The sequence below is a fragment of the Pipistrellus kuhlii genome, unplaced genomic scaffold, assembly GCF_014108245.1.
Source record: "Pipistrellus kuhlii isolate mPipKuh1 unplaced genomic scaffold, mPipKuh1.p scaffold_m20_p_4, whole genome shotgun sequence".
Classification (NCBI taxonomy): Eukaryota; Metazoa; Chordata; class Mammalia; order Chiroptera; family Vespertilionidae; genus Pipistrellus; species Pipistrellus kuhlii.
The window spans coordinates 31,892,490-31,903,367 of record NW_023425540.1 but is presented as its reverse complement, the minus strand read 5'-3'; the positions used below and the strand labels follow the sequence as shown (position 1 = coordinate 31,903,367).

At 39.1% G+C, this 10,878-nt stretch overlaps 1 non-coding gene across 1 annotated transcript; it reads right to left on the bottom strand.

Annotated features, from left to right (window-relative positions):
* Positions 1 to 3,833: 3,833 nt before the first annotated feature.
* On the bottom strand, positions 3,834 to 3,964 carry LOC118704016. The gene has a single exon (XR_004983251.1). It is a non-coding gene; the product is annotated as a small nucleolar RNA SNORA38 (small nucleolar RNA).
* Positions 3,965 to 10,878: the final 6,914 nt, after the last annotated feature.

Genomic DNA, 10,878 nt, shown 5'->3' with positions numbered 1-10,878 from the left:
CCTTCTCCCTCCTTCTGCCCCACCCAGGGAGATTTGGGCATATGGGGGGTTAGCAATGCTCACACCCTGTGGCAGGGACGCTGAGCCAGCCGGGACTATGGGCATAGCCCCTCTGACAACAGGTGCACCCAGCCTAGAAAGCTTCCTGGCCAGGACATGGGAGGGTGAGGACAAGTCATGGCTGCCAACCGAGAGGCTCCACAGAGGTGTCACTTGGTGGCTGTGTGCTTGCCACTTCCACAGAGCGAGAGAGAGCAGAGCTCCTCTGCCCCACATGCCGTCAGCTTGTGACTAGGGCAGCATTACTGCCCGCTAGGCACACGAGTGCCTGCCAAGGCCAAGAGCCTAAAAGGAAAATCCATCCTCTGTCCCCAAGCAGAGAGATGCCTGGAGTCTAGGGGGCTAAGAGGGTCGGAAGTTCACGCCATTCTCACTAGTACACCACAGGCTGAGGCTCCTGCTTCCTCTGGCACACATGGGAGAGAGCCAGGTGGGGAGGGAGGGGCAGAATATCATGATCTGAACCCAAACCCAGAGATATTGTGGGGTTCACAGAAAGTTTGTGGCTCTGCTGTTTTGGAGGGTGGGTTCTTGGAGCTCTCAGGCTCCAGAAATTTGAACACAGATTCTAAGAAAATCCACGTGACTGTCCCTTCCTCCTGGCAGAGGGGGATCTGGGGAGACTGTGAATTCCAAGCCCTTTTAGCCCTGGAGTGAAAGTTAAAAATCTATGTCATTATAGCACACAAATTTCTGGATTCAAGAAAAGTTTTCTTTGTCGAAGATCAAAATTGTCAACAGGTTTGAAATCTGTGGCTAGCGACAGAAATAAGACAGTGACCTCAAAGACAGCTTTGGAAACCCAAGAATTCAAATACCTGATTTCATTCCTTTAAAATTTCTCATGCTTTTCTTTGCCCCCAATTTTCACAGTTGAGACTTAAGTGTTGTTGACAAAAATCTGAACACTCTGTTAATCTACATCGGCGGGTTGTAAAGTTGGTATAAGGCCAGATGTTAATGAAGCTGGACTAGCACTACCCTAAAATGTCCTGTAATAGCGCACCTGAAACATTGTTATTATGTGTGTTTTGATGCATAATAACTAATATAAGCGTCATCACATTCAAACAGCTTTCAAACATTCCATGGCTTTCAATGCTATTACCACTTCAACAATATTATGAATAAGAATTATGGAAAGACTTTTTTTTTATTACAAATATCTAGTAATGCTGTTTAAGGGTTACTAATAGCCTTTCATAAATATATGTAGAGAGAAAGAGAGAGAGAGAGAGAGAGAGAGAGAGAGAGAGAGAGAGAGAGAGAGAGAGAAAAACCAGAGTGATAAGTGTGGACTAGAGAACAGACAAGGGCTACATTGAAGGGATCCACCAACACTGGGCACTCAGAATTGGGGTTTAACATCCATGTGGAAGAATGAGAGATAAAGGCTTTGTCTGCCCACATAAAGTGTGGAGAAGGAATTGAGACCCTGTATTTAAGAAGGGTCACAGCCAGGTGATAGGGTAGGCTGAAAACCCTGTTCCTGAACAAGGGAGCCAGCAAAAAGCATGTCTGTTTAAGGTTCTGGCTTGGGAGAACACATACATAAATCCGCACTCAGGAAAGTCATCACCATAAGCCTGCCCACAAAGATTAAGGATTTGAATTGATATCATTTGCATTATCCAGGGAAGTTCAATTCAATAAATTAAATTAAATGACTTCTGGATCAGGGATAGTCTAGAGTGCCTGGAAAAAATATGTAACACAAATCTTCTGTGGAGGAATGCACCTCAGCTTAGGCCTTTCAGGGTTTGTACAGAAGAAAACAGCCACCTAGGAGCTCTTTGTCATATTTTTTAAGAAATACAGTGATCATGCCAAGATGGTGGAGAAGGAGACCCTAGCCTTCATCTCCACCCAAGAAACAATTAGGCGGCTATCCCCAACTGCAAATAGTTCTGGGAGAGCTCAGGACTCCACTTAAGAAGCTTCAGGAACACAGTGGAACAAAAAACCTGAGGAAAACCCCCCACAAAAGGGTAGGGGGAAGAATTTCATTTTCCATGCATCATTCCATTGCCCAGACCGCTGCTGCCAAGAGGGAAAAGCGTGCCCAACAGACTTCCTCTTGCTGGGAAAAGGAGAGCAGGGTGAGCAACCAGCTTCCCCAGTCTTTCAGGGCTCTACATGAAGAACCCACCTCAGTTGCACTCCACCCAAAGAATGGCAAAGCTTAGATACATACACTGAGTGGCCAGATTATTATGATCTCTGAATGCATAATAATCTGGCCACTCAGTGTGTGTGTGTGTGTGTGTGTGTGTGTGTGTGTGTGTGTGTATAAAAATTAGAGGCCTGGTGCATGAATTTATGCATAGGTGGGATCTGGCCAGACTGGCCAGGGGGAGGGGATATGGGCAGTTGGCCGGCCAGCCTGCTGGTCAAACTCCTGGTTGAGGGGACAATTTACATATTTATTATATAGGATATACACTGAATAGCCAGATTATTATGTGTTCAGAGACCATAATAATCTGGCCACTCAGGGTAGAGATGGCTAAGAAAAAGGAACAAGGGCAGAGGACACTGGTGTCAGTCACGAACATGAGTGACAGCAGTGGCCTGCTCGGCAGAGGACCCATGCAGTTGTGCCCCTGCACAGCACCGGCCCTGCATCCTGCCATTGATCTTCACTGTTACACACATGCACATGGTGAGCTCCTGCAGCTGTAAACATGCATACCGACAGCCAAGGTCCTCAGAGCTGCTTGTGGGTGTGGATCCAGCCATGACTCCTGCCACTGGCCTGCACTGCCATGCAGGCTTGCAGCTTACTCCAATAGCTTTGCCTCTGCATGCACCAGCCCCAGCTCCCATTAGCAGCCTCCACTGCTGTGCACACAATGGTGGCTAGCTCCTGCTGTCATGTAAGCATCTGAGGAGAGCCAGGCCTCTGCTCCTGTGCATGATCTGCAGCCACTGTGCATGCCTCCTTTCACTGCTCTCACCAAGGACCACACAAGTTGTTGAAGTCATGGACTCAGCTGCTTAAGTTGACACAACACCACAGCCACTGGACTCAAAGTCTCCACATGCCCTTACCCATGATGTCCCACAACACCAGACCCAGAGTCACAGCATACAACAGTTTACCCTCACCACAGCTGAAAGTCTTTCCTTACTAAAGTCAGTCCAGAAAGTCTGGAAGAGATGACTGTTTCATCATGTGCCCAGACACCCATGCCAGGCTACAGGAATCATGAAGAATCAGGGAAAAAGAACACCACCAAGGGAACACAGCAAACTTTCAGTAATTGATTTTGAAAAATTGAGATTCATGAATTGCTGACAAAGAATTTCAAAATAAGTGTTCTAAAAATGCTCAGAGAGAATTATAAGATAACACAGATAAACAGTTTAATGAAATCAGGAAAAACAATGCAAGAACAAAATGAGAAATTCAACAAAGAAACAAACATGAAAAAGAATATAACACATTTTGGAGCTTAAGAATACAATGACTAAAGTAAAACACTCAATAGAGAGTTTGAGCAGCACACTCAACCAAGTAAAAAGAATCAGTGGCTCAAAAATAGATCATTTAAAATTATCAACTCAGAGTAGCAAAAAGAATAAAAAGGAATTAAAGAAACACCAACAGGGCATATGGGATACCATTAAAAGACAATCTACACATTATGGGAGAGGAAGAAAAGGACAGAAAGCATATTTATTTTTTTTTTTTTTTTTTTTTTTTTTTTTTTTTTTTTTTTTTTTTTTTTTTTTTTTTTTTTTTCTTTTTTTTTTCTTTTTTTTTTTCTCTTCTGTGTGGGATGGTTGATCTTGAGCCTGCAGGGAGCAAGCTGGCTCCAGACTTCTCCAAGTCCACATTTCTTTGCCTCCAATTCTTACGTGTCCAAAGACAGGGAACCACAGACACGCCTTTGTAGGAGGGTCAGAAAGCATATTTAAAGAAATAATGGTTGAGAACTTTTCAAATCTGGGGAGAAATTTGAAGATCCAAGTTCACGAAGCTCATAGCTCTCCAAACAAATTCAACCCAAAGAGATGTTCTCTAAGACACATTATAATGAAACTGTCAAAAAATAAAGACAAAGAGAAAATCTTGAAAGCAACAGAACAGAAGCTTGTCATTTACCAGGGAACCCTCATAAGGCTATCAGCAATTTCTGTTTGTGTGCTAAAAACGGACACAAGTCATGCTCAACGTAAATGATACAAGAAAGTATACCCCTCTCATGGATAGGGAGAAGAGAGTGAATATTTGCTGAAATATGAAATTCATGCATATTCTAAAATTTCCTTGTTCTAGGAACATTATAATATCAATTATATATTATATATAAATTATATTCACTAGATGAATATTATTGATTAAAAGTGCAATAAACTTTTATACCCAATGGTTTTATTGACATCATATTAATCATTTATCTGTGAATTCTCATAGTTATTTTTTGTGTACTCACTCTTGTAAACTTCTTCTATTTGAAACACATCTAATAGATATAGATAACATAGTATTTAAACTGTCTATATAAACTCGGGATAGCTGAACTAAGGAATCAAATAGATACTAAAAGAGTTGATTGCTTTTTTTATTTTAGTCTGAGTGAGATTAGCATGTAATTTTCTATAATCTCACTTGTTGAGTTTGGTATTATACAAGCTACAATAAGTAACACTATCTTCTGTAACATAGTGGCTGAAACTAATAAAATGTATTTCTCACTTTTGCAAGTCTAATCAGTTTTCCTTTATGTACAGGCAGTATGTCATATGGTCATTGTGGGAACAAACCCCTTTTTATATCTCTACCATACTTTAAGGCCTTGAAGTCCTCTGCTTCTTACTCTGGATCCAGCTGCCAGAAATAGCAACAGAGACAGTGCCATGGACTACAATGGGAAGTTTCCAAGGTGCAGGGCTGCCTGGCAATGGCACAGCATATCACAACCACCCTCAATCCACTCTCAAAAACTGAGTCATGTGACCACACCCACAGCAAAGGAGGCTGAATTATGTAGACTTGCTTGTATAAGATTGGGATAAACTTTTATCCACAAGTTGACAGATCTTTCTGATAAAGCTATCTAAACCTGATTTTTTTTTTCTTATAAGGAAAATTTTAAACTATTGTTTAAATTTTGAACTATTATCAAATGGCTATAGGACTATTAATGTTTTCTTTTCTCTTAAGGTTTTGCAATATATTGACATAAAGCTTTTTTTTATTTTTGCCTTTAAAAAATTGCATGTTTTTTAAATCTTTAAATCTACACACTCTCTTTCCCTCTCTTTCTTATCCTTCAGTTTTTCTGGGATGAGGGCATTTGATTTGTACAGTTTTCCACTCTCAGGATTTTGTTGATATATATTTTTGGTTTTGTACAACATGTTCCTCTATTCTCTAAATTTCCTGCAAATTGGCAGCTAGATCCAGAGGTTTGATCAAACACAAGTCCATTCCTTTGGCAACACTCAGTAGGTGGGTTAAATCCATAACATGGGCTTGGTAGCACACAGTGGCACAGTTGCTAGAGGTGATGGTGTGGTAAACGGAACATTTGGAATGATCCAGTTTTCAAGTCTTGCGGTCATACCCTTGTCCCTTCTGCTTTCTCCTGCCCTGGCATGGAGATCATGCTGGTCTTCTGACTATCAGTTTGTATTGTTATGCCTGCTTATATTTGGGAGTTTATGGTGATTCCTTATCACAGAGTTTTGCTGTAAAGGTCAACTATGAGTTATTGGTTCTGTGATCTAGCAAATCTATTTTTATGTGGGGATTCAGAAGATTTTAAAAAATTGCCTGTTGCTGCCACCAACTTCCTAGAATTCCCTCTCAAAACAGTGTTTTAAAGTAATTTTTTTTTAAGAATAGTTTATGATTTTTGAGAGAGAAGAAAGGAGAGGGAGAGAGAAACATTGATGTGAGTACACAGCATTGGTCTGCTACCTACTAAGGATCAAGCCCAGAGCCCAAGCATGTGCTCTGACTGGGAGTCAAACCAGCGACCTCCTGGAGCACCGAACGATACTCTACCAACTGAGCCACACCAGCCACAGCTAAAGTAATTCTTATTGTTAAAAAATTTAAACATATTTTTAAGAACTTTTAAAATATCTAAATTATAATAAAATAATACTTATCTGACTCCACTAGGATACTTTCAACATTTTAAAAAACAGAGTTCATGTGATCAATATTTAATATCTCCTTTAACATTTTGTATTTTATCTATTAATATATGTATATCTGATCCCACACACTTAGGATGTAAGACACACTGATTATGCTATTATGTTTGGAGAGTCTCAGAGACCTTGAAATACTGATGAAACTTTGCTTTGCTTCATTTTTTAACATGTTGCTTTCCTTTCCTTTAAAACTAAATCAACAGGCAATGGAGCCACAAAATGCAAACAAAAGCAACTGGACTTTCAACAAAAGACATAATTTAAGAGTCCTTCCAATTTGGCAGACAGAATAAAAGCTCTTCAAATAAACAAAGAGCCTGCAAACATTGGTTTTCAATAGCATCCATTGGTCAGTGTCCAGAGAAGTGGAAAAATAAGCATTGGAATTTTCTGATTGCCACATGGTCATATGTACAGTATCTTGCCTTCAAAATGGGGGCACTAGATGATATATTAGTTTCCTAGGGCTACCCTAAAAAGCACCATAAAATGAGTGGCTTCATATAACAAACATTTATTCTCTCACGGTTCTGGAGGTGAAAAGTTCAAAATCAAGGTGTCAGTGGGACTGATTCTTTCTGGAGTTTCTGAGGGAGAATCTGATTCATGCTCTCTCCCAGCTTCTGGTGACTGCCAGCAGCTTTTGGCATTCCTTGGCTTGTTCCTGCATCACTCCACCATCTGCCTCTGCTGCCACATGGCCTTTCCTGTGTGTCCCTCTGTGTGACCTCTTCTCTTCTTATAAAGACATCAGTCACTAAATTTAGAGCCCGTTTAATCCAGTATGACCTCAACTTAACTAATTATTTCTGCAAAGACGTTATCTCCAAATAGGTCACTTTCTGAGGGTCTGGGTGGGCATGAATTTTGGGAGAATGCATTCATTCCCACCACAGATAACATTAACTTTCCAACCAGTTTCTGAAACTTTTAGTCTTTTAAACGTCTACCAGTGGCAGTTGTGCTTTATTATAACAAGCCAAGCAATATACAATCTTTTTAATATCTTATCCTTGTCATGCTTCTACTTTTATTCATTTCATTTGAAGGTCATATTTCTTTAATTATTCTCATTTCTATATCCCCTTTAAGGTATGAAATATTAGTCTCTCAATCAAGGATACTGAATGATCCATTAATGAAAATGTAGAGACTCCTGTTCTACTTCCATCATTTGACACTATTTTTGCCTTTTTCCTTACTGTGGAATGCCTGCCAGTGGCAACATTTTTCATGGCACCAAGAAAAATGTTGAAATTGGCAAATTTCAAGCACTGAATTAAAAATATCAACATTGCCCATTTGGACTACCAATTTATATATAAGTATTTTGACCTGGAAAAATGTGAAGGAATGATATATTGGTCTCTTCCTCTTATACAAGGTATCATTATTGTCAGGAATTCATTTTTACATATCTGAAAGGCAAAGATACTCCTGAATATTCAATTATTTTAATCAATTATTTTTTCTCCCTGCTACCTGACAGCATACTAAAAACTATTAGCAAACTATTTCTGCCAAAATGGCCATGCAACATCTTACATGCAATTCCTAAATACAATGTAGCTTTAAATTCAAGTTCTCTAGGCACTCTTTTTTTTTTCTAGATTTTTAGAATTAGTTCAGAGTACTGTCAAGAACAAGATTGAGCAGAAGTTACAAGTCCCAGAGCTTCAGAAAAGAAAGTGAATCTCTATGTGTGTAATAGAAAGTCAGAGAGAGAATGAGATCTGTGTGACTATGAGCATTCAGAGCCTTTCAAATATGCTATTTTCCACAGATTTTCATTTGGGTGTGTCCTCAAATCTCTAAGGAGGCAAGTCTGTAAGTCAGTTAGGATTGGTTTCAATGGAAAACCTCAAATAATGGTGGTTTAAATAAGACAGAAGTTGGTGTTGCTCTCTTCATCCCCTCCCCTGTCATTACGGGACATTTGCAGAAAGCTGAAGGCTGGCATGTCAGCCACATGATGTTGCTGGGGACCACAGCTCCTAAAATCTCTACTAGAGCTATGGTATGGCCAAGACTATCCTTCTCCCCTTCTTCTGCCTTATGCTTCTCAGACAACAGTATGGAGGATGGGGGAGGGAGGAGAAGAATATGGCTCTTTCTTTTAAGGAGACAGTAGGACCATCCATCACTCAACATAAGCTTCTACCTCATTACTGGAACTTGGTCACATGGTCACATCATAGTCTGAGCCTTGGAAATGTGGTCTTAGCTGGGCAGAGATATAAGCAGTTAGTCAGATTGCATGATAAAATAAAGAATAGCCCATTAAATTAGATGTTCAGACAAACAATTTTTTTGTATAAGTGTACAATATTTGGGACATATACTAAAACTTCATTGTTTTTCTAAAAGTCAAGCTTATCTTGGCGATGTGTATTTTTGTTTGTCAAATCTGGCAACCCTAGGAATAAATCACAGTGATAGAAAAAGGAAGAAGCAAATGGGTACTGGCAGATAAACAATGGTCTCTGGCACAGCTACTGGAAAGGACCTGATGCAATTAAATGTTACATAGCTATGGGATTCAAAAATAGGCTTGGAGATAGGAGATAGGAAAACGGGGAACCAGGCCTCCTGAGATAATCTTTACTATCTTTCTAATAAATCTATATCAATAAATCTTTATTAATAAAGTCTATGTGTGGGACCATCACATAAAATACATAACCTATAGTATTTGTTAATGATACTAGATACTTTACATGATTTTTGGCATATATAAGAGGAAGATACTGACCATAAAAAATATCTTTTTATATTGCTTTAATAACTCTGTAGGTTAAAAATAAATTCCAACCACGTTGATATATATATAGTCAGATACTCCTCTTTAAGTCTGACCCAAGGTGTGACCATGTTCTTTTGTAAATTATCCCTTTTTAGCTATCAAAGATTTTGAATGTTAATTCAGACTTATTACTTATTTAACTCATTTAGTTTATCTTGGAATATGAGGGCACTTCCCAGGTTCCACTAGTTTTATTTTCGGCACAGGCTGAGCTTTCCAAATACATATGCTCTTTTCTGTCAGATCACAAGGCCACTTCCAACTGGACCTGCCTTGGCTCTTGAATGGGCCTTCAGACATCCTGGCTAGGTCTGACTCAAAACAGAAAAGAGATACTCTGCCTTCCTATTTGGTGGAAAGCAGCAAGCTGCACCTTGAAGACAAAGCTACAATCCATTCTTTCCTGTCTTCCTATCCTGGCCCATACATTGATCATTAAAACTTTATCTGATAAGAGTGCATTTAAATAGGTTTTTTTATTCATTTGCCTCTCTTTTTTTTTTTTTTTTTTAAATCTTTACCTAGTCTCTCCAGGATGTCTGTTCATAATTTTAATAAGAAAATTTTGTAGCAAGCTTTCAAATGATAGCATTTTCTTGAAGAAAAAAAAAAAGTGGAAGGGGGGTGGGAGTAAAACAAGATGATTGAAATATTTGGGATTATTGCTTTTCTTATCCCTTTGGATTCTGAAACTACTGAATGATTCATATTTCATTTCCAGGCATGAATACTATTCTTCTGGCTGCCTCTAAGTCATGATAAGGAAAAGAAATATCCTCAGAGAGCAAAATGAGAGGCAACATATTTATGGCTCAAGTTAGGTGAATGGAAAAGAACAGAACACTCAGTGGATTAAATAGGATACTGCAAAGCCAGGCTTAGTGATTGAATGGTCGCCCAGTTTATATTAAAGAACTTATTTCCATTTATAATATGATTCTCTTTGTATGGTTCAAGGCTTAATATGCTGGGCAACTTCCCAGCTTGAAGAATTTATTTTTAAAAAGTTTACATGTCAACAAAATTCAGGTTCCAAAGTGATACATTTAGTGCTGAAATGTCTGACTTGAAGTTCTGGCTACTTTCAGGTGTTGAACATCCTCCAACCATTTTTACTGGAATGGGAGGAATATGTCCAATGCCATGACTCAGTTCCAGTTGTGTTATCACCTCCAATCAAATGAAAATGTCCTTGAAGCCAAGGATATGCATTTCTGCAAGAGCTTACACTCAGCATATGGCTTTATGACACTAAATATCAAGAAGAAAGTGAAGAAAATTAGACAGTTGCTCAGAAATTTTCAGATATTGGCAATGTATCTGGATGAATGATTATATTTTTCCACCCACCCTAGTATATATTCAAAGTTGAAGTTATCTTGGTGGGTGCCCTGACTTGGCAGCCAAAGGCATACTAAGCTTCCTAAGACCATGGCCTATAATACTGTGAATACCAATATTGATACCAATGGATTTGTAAACACTCCCGCTCAGGTACCCTGGAGAAGATGCCAGGACCACACTGGCAGCTCTTGAGTTTTCAGAGCAAGGCCTGATCATTGCTCATCTCAAACCTCTGTTTCTGTGTTGACCCTGCCATATGGTTGGCACTCAATATATGTGTCTGGTGAATGAAATGAAATGACTAACAATGCAGTGGAAACTTAACCATAATGGCTGTTACACTCAGAAGAAGTATTTCAAAAGCTAAGCCAAGAAAGAGTTTTAAATATGTAATGGTAAAAAAAGGAGCTAATACAAATATAAAAACCAAGAAATAAGCCAAGTAAATCAGCAACTGGGCTATTTTCACATACCTGATTAATATCTTTTTGTTTTGAAAA